The sequence below is a fragment of the Diadema antillarum genome, unplaced genomic scaffold, assembly GCF_040938485.1.
Source record: "Diadema antillarum isolate AM-2024a unplaced genomic scaffold, OU_Dant_1.0 scf00000049, whole genome shotgun sequence".
Lineage (NCBI taxonomy): Eukaryota > Metazoa > Echinodermata > Echinoidea > Diadematoida > Diadematidae > Diadema > Diadema antillarum.
This window is the reverse complement of record NW_027270938.1, coordinates 3,289,771-3,304,597: the sequence shown is the minus strand read 5'-3', so window position 1 is coordinate 3,304,597 and position 14,827 is coordinate 3,289,771. Positions and strand designations below refer to the sequence as shown.

General features: G+C 39.9%; 1 pseudogene; it reads left to right on the top strand.

The window, feature by feature from the left end:
* LOC139715480 (uncharacterized) overlaps positions 1-8,146 on the top strand; it is a 50,914-nt pseudogene extending 42,768 nt beyond the window's left edge.
* The last annotated feature ends 6,681 nt before the right edge of the window (positions 8,147-14,827 follow it).

Sequence of the window (14,827 nt, the reverse complement as noted above, 5' to 3'; positions counted from 1 at the left end):
ACGTCTGTTACCTTGACAATGCTGTGCAGGTGACTGCCTGATGAGTAAAACATCAGTGTTTCTCAAATGTGTTGAAACATTTTCTTGCTTGAAAGTCGAGTTGAAAACAAGGAGAAAACTAGGAAATCTGTTTTTTGTTTGTTTGTTTGTTCGTTTTGTTTTACATTTACTTTCTTCTGTATGACCCAATCTTTGAGTTTGTTTATGTTTAGCACCAATCCAGGTGCTGTTGCATCCAACTGGCAAGTTTTACTCGGGTTTGGATGAAGGACCATACTTTTTGAATTCATTTTTGGTGTTTGCTTTGTGTGTGTGTGTGTGTACTTAGTACCAACAGTTTTAAAAGAGAAATGATAGTTAAATTTGAATGTACAGTAGATTGTACGGCAATGCATCTGTAAAGAAATTTCTTAAAAGCAGTAATGACACCCAGAGTCTGTTTTTGTTGGCGTGACGCCCAAATTTATGTTCTTCGGTGAATGCAAAATGTGTATTTTTTTTTGTTTTGTTTTTTAAAGCAAACATTACAATGTGCCTTTGTTTCTACACAATCCATCCAGATGAGCGGAGAAGACTTCCCCCAGTACCAACTCGTGTCCCGAGTGTTGAGGTGATCAGTCCAGATGATGTCACGAGCAGTCTTGAGGATCTGAACGCCGGGCACAGGCGTGCCTCGGAGCACCGCAACAGTAGCACCAGCACCAGCAGCTTGCAGTCGAATCAGTGGGATAAGGACACAGCCAGCATTGCGAGCATGGACTCGATGATATCCACGCCGTCCCCCACAGTGCATATGAAAGATAGCATTAATCCGTTTGACTTTGAGGATGAGAGCAGTGTCTGCGTTGAAGTCGATATCCCTCTCGGGTCGGGCGTTGTAGACTCCCCGCGCAGAGCTAGTCACGGCAGCCCGGAAACGCAGCAGAAATCTGGCACCAAACCCATTCCCAGCCCAAGATTGAGCCGTCCCGGGATCCGCACCGTTCACACCTTTCAGGACCCTCTACCCTACCACGTTGCCTACGTCAATCCCAAAACAAAGACGGTGCTGATCAAGTCCTCGGAACTCGGCGGCCCCTTGGACGATCCAGGGAGCCCAAAATACGCTGAACCGTCCCTGCGGCCAAGGTCTCCTCACCCACAGCCGCCTCCCCCTCCGGAGTCAAAGCACCCCTCCATATCTCTGCCCTTACCTGTCCGTGCCAAGAGTCCGACCATCGGCATCCCCACGATATCAAGTGATGTACACTCCTCAATGTCCCTGGACAGGAGGGAAATCAGCCTGCTGAGGCATCTGAGCAGCCCCAGCAATCTGGGTCAAGTGGAGGATGACCACTCTGGTCTGGATAGTGCTTCCCGTCCGTCTGCGCGCGACACCTGGCCCGGTCAGCTCGGGCGGCAGACCAGCGTCCCCGGTCCCGATCGGACCTACATGAACACTCAGGAAGGGACTGACCGCGTCGATCTGTCCACGGAGCCTTGCGGTCAGACCACCTACATGAACCTTCCGGAGGAACACAGTCACTATCAGAACCCTCCCCTGGACCCGACGAAGAGCAGCCTCTGCATAGTGGACAAAGTGGGACCAAAACTTCCTCCAAGATCCCAACCACCTCAGCTTCCTCCCAGAAACAAGAAATATAAGGTACTCCCTCTATTTCCTCAGAAAAAAAAATCAAATTGATGATTCGTTATACTTCAAGTTGTTTTTGTGTGGACTGATTGACAAAATTGCCATTCATCAATGTAAATAAAGGCTGATTATCCAGTGTCTGAGTAATAGCCATAAGAATGTCTAATTTTTTTAATGTATGCCCATTTACGCAGACGCTAAATAATCAGTGTTTGTTTATGTCTATGAAGGGCAATTTGTCAATCAATTGAAATAAGAAAAATAGAACTTAAAAATTATCTGGATGTGTTTTTCAAGACAAATTGGCATCAACTATTCCATTACACACAAAACACATCAGAGTTAATATTAATTGTCAACATGTCTATTTTTTCTCGTCTTTACAAGATTTACTGTAAAACACAATATTTTCGCGGCATAAAATTTTTGTGAATTGGAGCCGACGGCTTTTTTTGGTGGCATGAAATTTTCGTGAGTTGCCTCTAACATTCAATGCATATAGTGTAGACAAAAACTTTTGCATGCATTTTAACTTTGCGAATCTTGGCTCTCGCGAAATTAAAATGCATGCAAACATTCCTTGTTTTACAGGAGTTTAGAATTGCCTATGATAATGTGATGTGGTGTCGGTTACATAGTATCAAATTTTACGTAGTCTCAGAAACAAAGCATTGTGAAAGCTTTATGTGGAAATAGCTGAAGCTCCTTACTCCTGATAGAATACGGTGAGTGCATGTGAGGGCTGAGGCATCCCAGTGGACTTCCACCTGTGGTTGACTTGCTCTAATTTGCCTAAAAATACATGTGCAGTGGAAGCTTGTTATAAAGAGGTTGGATGCGACAAATCCCTCTTTAATATAACAAGGTAGTTTTGCCGGTCCCAACTCGTTATTTTTCTTCTTTTTTTTGTTGTTGTTTTTTTTTTTGTACCGTGCTATAGTGAGGAACCTGATACAACAAGGTATTTGTCAATGTCGTATAGGTCCTCGTAATCAGGTTCCCATGCATCGATCTCCTTGGTCTCCATTCCGTTGTTTCAACTTATAGGAGGAGATGGGCATGATCAGCCTCACACGCATCATTTTTGTGACACTTAGAAGGGATGGTATAGGTTTGGTAGAGATGAGGATTCAGGTGTTAGCTTTTTGGGAGATAATTGGAAACTGCTTATGTGAAATCTTACGGAGCATATCGTCGCTGGGGTGACAATACCTTGTATTTCAAATTTTGGTGAAATACAGTTTTTTAGATTGATTGCCAGTCAGGTGATGTCCTGTCCAAATCCTAGTAATCTCACCAAAAATTAAGTCACCAGGGCATGCTTAAGGAAAGGCAATCCGGTTTATTACAGTGCTTTGGCAGCCATGTTCTTAAGCTCTCCTGAACATATATTATTTTTGAGATACGAGGTCTGGTCACCCCAGCAGCAAATGGCAGAGATATCCAAAAACAAAGTAAAACAAAGTGATCCAAATAAAAGGTGGGTCCCACCCTTTATTAGGACCTTTTTGTTGTTGCTGATATCTCAGCCAGTTCAAAACTGATTTTCATCGAATAAACTTTTAATACCTCTTAGAATGGTATGTACTCTTGAATACTTTATATATGAGGGCTTTCTAGTTTTCTGGCAAAAAGTCAAAACCTGAATCCTCATCTCAACCAAAACTATACCATGCCTTTAACAATAATAAAGCCACATCACCACCAACTGTCTAGGAGGAGGCAAAAATACAAAAAACAACTGACTTTATTCCTCGAGCACCATTTGTGGGATCTCTCTTCTTTCCAGGAACTTTCCATTCACGTGGGTTTCTTGAAATAAATCATACATGTAAATAATTTGCATATATACGTATTCATGATTTTACAGCTTTATGAGTTGGTGGACCTGGCCAAAAGCGGTAAGCTGGTGGTTGGGAACCTCATCCAGTCCTTTGACGCCTTCAAGCGGTTCTGCCTCTTCTTTGACGTGAAGAAGGACTCCTTCCCGCCCAAAGACTGGCGAGCCTTGGCCGAAAGAGTTGGTAAGGACGATGTACCTAGCTTATAACCCTCTGTGTGTGACATTGATTTTCTGTCCATACGGACTTGTGTGAAATTTGTGCACATTTGATTCATCGGCACAGAAAGGGTTACATATGAATACGGACCACCCTCTGTTATTACCTCCACCAAGGGAGGAGGTTATGTTTTCGTTACCGTTGGTTTGTTCGTTCGTTTGTTAGTTAGTTAGTTAGTTTGTCCGTGTGCAAAATAACTCAAAAAGTAGTTAACGGATTTGGATGAAACTTGCAGGAAAGGTTTAGAATGATACAAGTAACAGATGATTAAATTTTGGTGGTGATCCGACAATTTTTGGGGAATTTATGAAGGATTTGTGATATTTTGGCAGGTAGGGTCAGTGAACTTGGGAGTTCAGGCTGCGCGTATTTGAGGTTTGCATGCGCGCACTAAAGTGCGTGCTCTAGTTTCTGCTAGGGCGAGGCGCGCCGTGCAGCTGAGGGTTTATGACGTAACAAAGGCTTCTATATTGGGAAATCGGGCGACTTTCAGCACATGCTATAAGTACGTATGGGTGGAAATCACTGATATCTCTAATGGAAGAACAAGATCAGTGGTGGAAATGAGTTGCATGCTTGGCGGAGGTCTGCGCTCTCAGAGTGCTTCTCTAGTTTGGCTGTGTTAAGACTGGCGCCCGTCCGAATACCGGTAAGCGATATGGCCTGATATGTGAGAAACGATGCTTATGTACATATGAGTACCGTACAAATAGGCTGCTAGCAAGTGGTAACTATGCATGTGGTGTACACCACAACAGTAGTGTAATTTGTGGTTTATAGCTACTTTGAATCATAGTCATTGGATTAAAACATTCTACCATAAAATTCACAACATGTTGCTATAGGGAATATCATAGGTAAATTGTGTGAGTTTTGTAGAAGTTTTTAATAGTTGTGTTTAAAAGCAATTTTTTTTTTTTCATCAGTGCTTGGAGGTGTCCAGATAATAGAGTAGTGTAGAGAAGATAAGGCTGGATAATCGAGGTCGGGCTGTATATGTCAGAGGAAGGTTTTGGTAAAGAAAGGGGTCAGTAGTATCATTCATACTGACAGTGAAAAACAAAAGTAAAAGATATAAAGTTGGTGAAAATCTGATCACGGCTGTTCTTGAGTTACTGGGAGATTAAGCTTATTTTATGTCCTTTACGCCCCCCTTGACCTTTGACCTTTGACATCATGTCCCCAAGACCTAAATTGTCTCTTTTATACCTCATTATAAACACACTCTGCAAATTTTGTGAAAATGTATACATCTCTCCTTGAGTTATCTTGTACACAGACAAACAGACAGACAGACAGACAGACAAGCAAACAGACAAACAAACAAACAGAACCGAAAACATTTAACCTTCGCCTGCTGTAGGTTTCACCTGCCAGCGGAGGTACACTTTTGTAAATATTGCAGATCAGAGGGTAAATTTTCCAAAATTTGCATGACCCTCACTGCTACATCATCCTTGCAGTAATACTCATGGCTGTAAAAACTGTAACATTTGTTGTCCAACTTCCCCTCTTACACCATACTGTCCCATAGAAAATGTGCTGTTTACCAGCTGGGCAATACATCATAATCAACAGTTGTGCGCAGCAGACTGTGACAGACGATTATGTACATGCCCACTATTGTGTGGTAAAATACTCTGGTTCTATGTCTATACATGATGTACCTTTGCAAGTTTTCATTGATGTGTGGGTAGAAAGGTTAACATAAAGCGATTTGTAATGCCACATAAATACTGCCATTGGGAAGGAACCTAGTTTAGATATTTAGACCATGTTTATGTGCTGTTTGAAAGTTTGCATGGTGATATGAATGAGGAAGAGAGGTTTGCGCTAACACCGTGTGTATTGTAGTCTGTATAAAGGACTGTTGTTTGGTGAGAGAAGAACCCAGAGAGAGGAGAGTGTGGAGGAGGGAAGCGTCATAGGGAGAGCGTAGGGGAGGCAAAAATTGGCAGTTGAAGGGCGGTGGTGACCTCATGTTTTACTTGGAACTGTTCAAATTCTTTCATGATATTGTGCTGCTCCGGGTTGATTGTCTGACCAGCTGTGCAGAAATCAGTTTTGGGCAACCGCAAAATTTCTAGGCAGACTTACAGAGTCATTGTGAAACTCTTGTCTGCAATGCATTTGTTACTATCCAAAGGTGTGCTGATGTGATGCTGGGTTGTTCGGTCAAAGGTCATTAGTCATGTGGTCAGGGTCAAAGGTCATGTGTTCCGTAATTTGATGTTAAAAGCAGCATTTCGTGAAATTTCTTTTAACTTTGGTAGGAGAACAGATTGGGATGAGCCAGTGCCGTATATAAAGAGAGTCTGGCCAACTCAATGTTCACTTTATGAGCTATGAAGCCTGCGATTGGTTAATAGCTGGTCCTGTGATCTACAGGCGCCATGTCGTTACCAAACATAGCACAAGTGCTATTATCATTCATGCTCTACTCTGCTTGCTTTGATTATGAAGTCTGAGCATCCACGCTAACCCTCTAACGCGCAATACGCTGCGTAAAGACATGGTGCCCATTGTCAGCAGTAGGCCAGACTCTCTTTATATGCGGCACTGCTGTGAGCCAGTTTTCGTACTTTATCTTGGCATAGCTGTGTGTATAAAGGTCAGAGGGTCATACCAAAACTTTGGAACATTGAGTTTGGAACACAGAAAGAGATGGTAGTAAAAGTACATTTTAGTAGTGCATTGAAAATTCAAAAAAAAAAAAAATATATATATATATTGTATGTTTTGCCAGTGATATCACATTCGAGTCACTGATATGCATTTCCCTGATTGTGGCTTCCAGTTTTGATATCATGATGAATCTGGACTTTGATGTACTGATCCTCATGAATAACTGTTTTGAAATTGGATCATTTGTCAACAGTGCTAAGTGAGTAACAAAACCATTTTTAGATCGAATGGTATCAATATCACGAGTGGTCTGACATCAGTTCACCAGGCGTCCGTCCCTTCCTGCTGGTGTAATTAAATCTTTTACGACACGAAGGGATATGTGTTACTTGCCCATGGGATTGAAAAGCATTTATCTAGTGTCACTGTGTGCATATGTGTGTGTGTAAAGCTTGCCATGCAGAATGCTTTAAAGGTACATTTCAAATGTTTCTTATAATTTCACATCATATAGTACACAAATCGTTGGTGCTATGAATATAGATTTGTGGAATTTATTGTGGTCTTAGAGCACGTAAAACAATACTCTGAAAAAAAAAACCAAAACATACATTGAACACAGATGACAATGGGAAATGCACATATACCAGTAATGTAGCAATGTATTCTATTACAACGCCACATACTGAACAGCTTCACCTGTGTAGAATTTATGCATGCTTTCTTCTTTTGTTCTGCTTCTTCGAGCACCCATATCATGCATTATGTGAAGCTGCTATGTTATCATCCTAGTTCATTGTGATTTGTAATGAGATTTGAAAACATTCTTATTCCTCATCCCAATCAAATTGAAACTCTGTACCCAGTATGACCAATCTCTGTTCAAATGCTTTTTAAAGGGATGGTGTAGTTTTGTTTGAGATGGGGCTTCAGGTTTCCAACTTTTTTTGTGAGATCATGAAAAACTTCTTATTAAGTATGAAATAGCATACAATTCTAAGAGGAATTCAAAGTTTATTTGATGAAAATTGGTTTTTATATGGCTGAAATATCCAGAAACAAAGAGGTCTTAATAAAAGGTGGGGCACACCTTTTATTGAAAAGATCATTTTGTTTTACTTTGTTTTAGGGATACCTCAGTCATTTCAAACTGATTTTCATAAAAAAACAACAACAACAACTTCGAACACCTCTTAGAATTGTACGCTCTTTGATATTTCATAAATGGATTCTAATCATCTTCCAATAAGTTAAAATCTTAATCCCCCATCTCAACCAAAACTATACCATCCCCTTATGTTTGAAATATCATCAGGAAGTCTCCTTTAAAGTGAAATGTCAATTCATGTTAAAGAGGACCACAGTAGATATGTAGTGCAAAGTCAAACAGAGTTGTGGATGGTGTGTGAAAATCAAAATACTAAAGTCAGATAGTCGTTGATGATTGTTTTGGCAAGCCGACTGTATAGAAAACCAGTGTGGCTGGAAACAAAGCTGAACTTAACCCTGGGATTTTGACTTGGGTGAGGCAAAATTCTGCCAGTGAAAAATTAGAGGCTTCGCGTGTGTGTGTTCCAGTGTCTAATTTGTGCTCATGTGCTTTGCTCTCGTCTTCCCTTTTCATTCCAGGACTAACTGTCCAGGACATCCAGGTCATTGATGACGTTTGCCAACGCTCGTCGTCAGCAACAGAGATCGTGCTAGCATACTGGAGTGCCACACCCCCGACAACATGCCCTACACCTTGGATCAGCTGGTGAGGGAACTGGATAGGATGGACCGGCAGGATCTAGTTGAGATCGTCGTCCAGGGCGACAAGTTACTATGATAGTCGTTGGCGGGTTGCAGAAATGCCGTGCTGCAGGGGACTCATATCGCCATGGCAACGAGCCAGTTCCCGGTTCCTCATCGTGCTTGAGCAAAAACAGCTCATTTGTACCGACAGGGCATGTCCGTTTTTAAATTCACTGAGATAAGCATCTGTGCTGCAATGATTATGCAAGTAATCCTTAAAAATGGTTCTTGCCAGCACATCCACCTAATGGCAAGAGTGGTACAGTAGGCAACATCAATAGACAAATATTGTTACATTCAATGCCAGATAATGAAATGATGCTTTCCCAAGTGTAATTGATGGACCATTTTGGTCACCTGGTCTATGCAAGTTCATCCTTTGTTTGAACATGACTGAGGAATTTCATAGAATTGTTCTGTCAGGTAAGCTTATGCATCATGTCGCACTGGAAATGAGTAAAGTGCCTAACCAACAGAGACAAAACAGAATGTTCATTTGTACCCATGTACATACACACGAGCTAGCTCCAAACTGGCTTTATGTAGTCCTCTTTATGGGGAAATGGCAGCACGAGTATGTCTGTAGAGTATTCAGTCAGTGATAACAAACATTTGTTGCTATGTGTTGCAGTGTCAGTCAAAACTTAGATTTCAGTTTCGTCTTATCATGTCTTCTCTTTGTGGTTCAATGAGCATACTTAAGAGAGGATTCCATATCATAGCAACGATCTGCACTTGAAGCAGTCTTTTTTCACTTTCGTTCAATTGGAAGTGGGACATCATTTCACAAAGCCTGTGTAGCAAGTCCTCACGATGGATGAGAAGCAGCGGAGGCAGAAATGTCGCATGAATGTCTAGAGTTGGGTATGACAGGGATTTGGCTCTTTTGTGGAAACAGCACAAGACGAGAGAGCCTGTGTAGCGCACTCATCGCACTGTGGTTACTTGCTCCTACTTGCACTCGTTGCAATGTAGCGTAGGATCGCATTGTCCAACAAGACTCCGACCATCACTTCATCCCTTCCTTCGTTCCTTCAGTCCTTCTGTCCCTCCTTGGTGAAGGTTTAATGTGCCTTGCTTGAATCAGCCTGTCTTTTAACATGACTGTCAAGCACATAATGGTATTATGATTATGTTTGTTCAATTCAGAAAAGAAAGATTTAAGTGTCATTTTTTTTTTTCATTTGTTTAAGTTTTGATGGTCTACTTTGACCTGGACATGGAGAAAACTGTTACACTTTTTTTTACCATTCCAGAACAAATTTCATTCTGCTTCTCTCAGAATATGTTGTCATCGCCACAAAGTCTGAAGTTTAACCATTTTCTTTTCTTTTGAAACAGTGACATTTTGTCACAAACTATATGCAAGTTTATAATAGACAAGACAATACTGTCTTCTGCTTTTAAACTATCCCAAGATTTGTACATGAAATGTTGTAAAACTATTGTTTATATTCAGCAACTGCACCCGCCTCCTCTTTTCAAAGTCATCATTGCGTAATATCACCACTTTCGATGGATTCGATGTAAAGGATAATATTTTTCCCTGCATACATGTCAAAGGAGGGAATTAAGCAAAGATATTTCTGCAAGAATGTTTTAGACACATCAGACTGTCGTGTCCTCACCGCATCTACGTAATTTGCATGTGTGGGACTGTGACCAAAATCACTGTTCTGGAAATTTTGCGACAAGTTAAAATTCCCAGATTTTTGCCATTCTATTGTTGGTTTTGGTTGTTAAAGCCAACTTCAGTGCTTGCTTTTCACTTAAACCGTATGAGTAACCACGCATTGTAACTATTCATTTGCAAATTATTTTCCAGACATCTGTGACAATCAGTAAGAAAAGCACTTCAGTGGAAGTGCCAGTTGGCAAATGAAGTATGGTGAGGGTTAAGAAATATACCTTTTGTTCAAAACTTGAAAGTGGAGTATTTCATGTCCGAATTTCAGAGTCGGAGAACATTTGGAAATTCTACATGACACATTTGTTCGGTTCTCATGCAGTATGTTTCCATGGTGCTTTTAAATGTTGGCAAATAGTGTATCAACACCTAACTCCTATATGTTTGACTTTTTTTTAACCTTAAATCCAATTTTTCTCAAAGCTGTCTAAATTTTGGCAGTTTGCATAATTTGCTGCTTGCATGGTTTGTTTTAAGGAACACAGAGAGACAAGTTGTGTGCCAATTTGAAGCTTTGAGCCCAGAGAAGTTTATATTACCATTAAAAAAAAAAAAATGTTCAGCTACTTTCTGAAGCTTTTGTGGTGATGGGTCACATATATGCAAAGTTGTAGCACACTAGACATTTATCCCAGTTGAAAAATAGATTAATTATTGTTATTGTTAAAGTATGAACACTGTAACCACTGACAGTGTGTTACCATTTTAGTTTCATTGGTGTCCTCGTTTGATCACGACTGTGATCATTATTTATGATAGTCATCAGTATTTCACATGTGAATGCACGAAACCATCCAATGATACTTTGTATGTATCCGCATGTTCATTGTCTCCTCCGAACATAGATATTGAAGCAGTGGAAAGTAAACGAACAAAGCAATGTTACTCCCATAAGAGTGATGAGTTTCACATGTTTGGAGAATCACTAGTGGGTTAATGACCAAAACTCTTTGCAAGTGAATGCACAAACCATCCAGTCATTGTATTCGCTCATTTATTGTCACCTCTGAACAATGATGTTGAAACATTAGAAAGTGGAACAGCGGAGTAGTGTTACATCAATAGCGATAGGCGAGTGTCATATGGTTGGATGTCGACATGTGGGGGAAGATTTTTTAAAAAAAGGAAGAGAAAAGGCAAAAAATGGAAGAAACAGCACATTAAATTGCAATATCAAATCAAGTATACTGCAAGACTGATGCATCTTCAGCAAGTGTATGAGAAGAGCAGAGTATGAATAGATGTTGAGCCCCTTTTTTTTTTATTAAAAGACCCTATAGCAAGCAGATATAGCTCTTGCAAGAAGCAGCGAGGGAAAAGAAACATGTAGTGAGGTGGGGTTTAGGTCAGATCAGATCTGCCAGCATTGAGAAGTCACAAAATGGGAGTTCTAGTTGATATAGTTGATGTACGAAAGTTTTGTGTTTCAGATATGTAGTCTGTGGCGAAATATTGTATGTATGAAGTGTTTCCATGTGCTTCAGAGAAATGCAGAAAAAAAATGTGCACATGTCAACCTAGCATGAGTAAGATTCAGTGAGATTGAGGAAGATATTTATTAAAATAAGTATTTGTCTTAAGTGCAGAGTATTTCTTTGCCTTTGATAAACAAAAAAGCAACATAACACAGATATATGGTGCTATGCAAATGCTGTGAATCATCATTATCAAGTCAAACTACTGTACACATGAGAATTTTGCAAATGGTCAGATTTGGTTTGTTTTTGGCTTGCACAAGTGTAACATAAATTGAATGTTTTTATTTATTTATATGTTTATCTATTTTTTTTTATGGCGGAATAGTAAGAGGACAGATTGAAAAGGAACTATGTAGTGGCAATTTAATTGTATGGGAAAGGTGACCGTTTGTCACAGCATGGTCATATCCATATCGCATGACAGTTTTTAATTTCTTTTATTTGTTTCAACATGTGTACCAACAGTGACATGATATTGTATTCATCAGTTCTTTGACAGTGTTACTGGTCACAGAGATGTTCTTGTTTGCTGTTGCTGTGAATAAGACCATATACCTGATTGGTATTTTTATCGAGCATACAATCTTCTTCTCCAAGAGTAACAGCGAACAAGAAAAACTCCGTAACTACACATTCTCTGCAAAAGTGTCCTTCATTTGTGATTACAAACCACTGGTCACTGTCCATACCCAGAAGGATACAGAAAGCCCATTTAATGTTATCTCCTCAGGTGTACCTGCTGTGATCTGAACTGAAATCAAACTTACCTGGGTCCCCATTTTATAAAAGATGTTAGGATAGCAACTCTTGCTAGAGTTGCTGCTTGTAGCAGCAGCCAGTCATGAAGCAGGATTCTTGTCATTACCATGACACTTAATGCTGCAGCAAGAATTGCTATCATAGCAAGGTTTTTTTTTTAAATCTTTTTTTATTTTTTATTGAAATGGGGCCCAGATGTTGGCTGCAGCTACTGTGTTCGATGTTACGAAATTTTGCAAATACATGTAGTAAGGTTTAATGCTGTACTAGTGGTATATATTTTTTTTCCCCTCAAGAATTTTGTGAGTGGACTGAAATTCATGAAATTAATATTGTAAAAGCTGTTATTTTCATGAAGGTTTAATTTTTGTGAATCACTGTTGGGCTGTGAATTTCAACAACATTCGAAAATATAGCCACCTGATTTTGATCGCAGGCATTAGTGCATTTGCATTCAGTGTCAAATCGCAAAAACAACATCTCGGGGGAAAATGTCTGTGATCTCCTCAGTTTCGAATATATCTGTACGCATAGATAAACTTAACTCTGATGGTAACGTGAAAATATTGCCTCTTGCAACTCAAATGTGCTATATACAGAGACTCCAACTCTCCTGTTTTCGACGGGAGATCTCCCGCCGAAAGCCTATTTTTGCAAAATCTCCTGTTCTCCTGCTTGAGATTCAATTTCTCCCGCCCTGGCTTTGTGTCTCCCGCTTGAAATGATTTCTTACTTAGTATCATCGTATGTTGAAAAATAAGCCTTAGATAGCACAAGAGCATCCCCCTAGAGCTTCCAGGGCCCTTAGGCGGACCCTGGACCCCAGCGGCGAGGAACTTCGCACTCGTAATGTGCGCTTCGTGCATATCAAGTTGGAGTCTCCCGTTTGCTAGGGGTTTCAGAATCAGGGTATCAAAGTACCATTCAGTGACCGGTCGACAACTGGTGATGGAAAATCGAATTTTGCGTGGAATCCCGTAGCCCGTCGGCTATTTCAACGGGAAAACGAATAAATTCTCAATATCCTATTTTCAACTGAAAATGGAACACGGGATAATGGATTTGCTCTGAAATTCTATTTTCCGTGTTTCATTATGGTGAAATGTCGAAAAATGACTCAAAATCCTATTTTCTTAACATTTCAAAAAAATAGGAAACGGAAAACAGGATATCGGTTCGATATTCGTTTTTCCATTTTCCATTTGCAACGAGCGACGGGATATTGAAGACCGCCCCCAACGGCCGCTTTTTTCGACACATAAAAGTGGAAGCTTTTCGGTATAATATTCAGCGTCTAGAAGAAGAAGACTATACCTTGGCTACGCTCATGCTATGCACTGCCAGCAGGCACTGGTTGAGCTCTCTGTAGCGACGTGCTCTGCTGCGAAACGACAAGTTTCTATACGGAGACTTCCGACCGTATTGTGTGATATTTCCATAAACTGAAGACATGTTTCTTCTTCGACTGAAACTGAGATGAACTAAGAAAATAATTTCAGATGAAATCCTCGAGTTTCAACAACTTCACCAATCATAGTGACGGTGAAAACCGTAAGAAAGGAGTTGCGTTTCCCTTTTCAATGTGCTTGGACAAGGATTGTGCTTTTGTTTTTGCTCTTACTCTTCACATGACAGCTCTTGGTTGCTAGTGACACACAAAATATTGGGGGGGGGGGGACACCATTCACCACTGTCAAATTTTCAGTTTGTAAATGGAATTTATGATTGTTTAATTGTTATTTCATGTCAGATAACCACATGTAGAATTCTTTTTATTCATTTAATACTATTTCATACTGCATTTAATATTCGGTCAATACTACGGCAAAGGCAACTGACTCGTGTTGACTTTAATAGCAGACTCATTTATAATAATAATAACAATAATAATAAAGGACATTTATATTGCGCAGCTACTATAATAAGATACTCTACTGCGCATTACAAAATGACATGCATACAAGAAATTCAAACAGAAAATACATTACTTCAAGAGATGACTTTTTAACCTGGCCTTAAACTCATTAATTGTAACTGCTTGTCTTACAAACAAAGGGATATTATTCCATAATTTTGGCGCAGCGTACAAAAATGCCCTGTCACAGAGAGTGATTATCATTACCATTATTGTAAAGTAGTTGGAGTAGTCCACATACACTCTGTAATGTTCCCATCCCCTCCCCCCCCCCCCCCCCCCCCGCCCTTCCCTTCGCTCTCTTTCTCTCTCTATCCCTTATTCTTTCCATAGTAGCTTCGAGGGTGTCTATACCGTCAAGCCTCGGGTTATTTTGAAAACCCTTCTGTTGTACTAAAAACTATTTGTCATAAACTGTTTGTCATAAATGACATGTACACAATCATATCTGATGTAACGGAATTAAGTAGAAATAAATCAAATCAAGTCAAATTCTCCTAATACATTTTGATTTAGGATTGATATTCAGTTTGGTTTCTGATCCAATCTTTTTGTCTCTGGGTTTCAGATTTTATGTGTAGGACATATATATATTATAATATTTTACTGATCCATTATATCACTGTTTTTGTTTTTTCAGTCAGTCTCACACAAACCAAATAGTATTCATAAATTTCGGTGCATACAAATTGTAAATTGCACAATGGTACAATGTATAACCAAATAAGGATCTTCATAGAGAAAGCGTTTGGTCATGGAGTCTCGGGTTAACGATTAAGCTAGAGTTTTGAAATCAATTTTATTTCTATTGTGCATGTAAGATGGTTTCGGGTATATTTATGATACCTGGCATCGTGCATTTGCTGTCTTACAGTG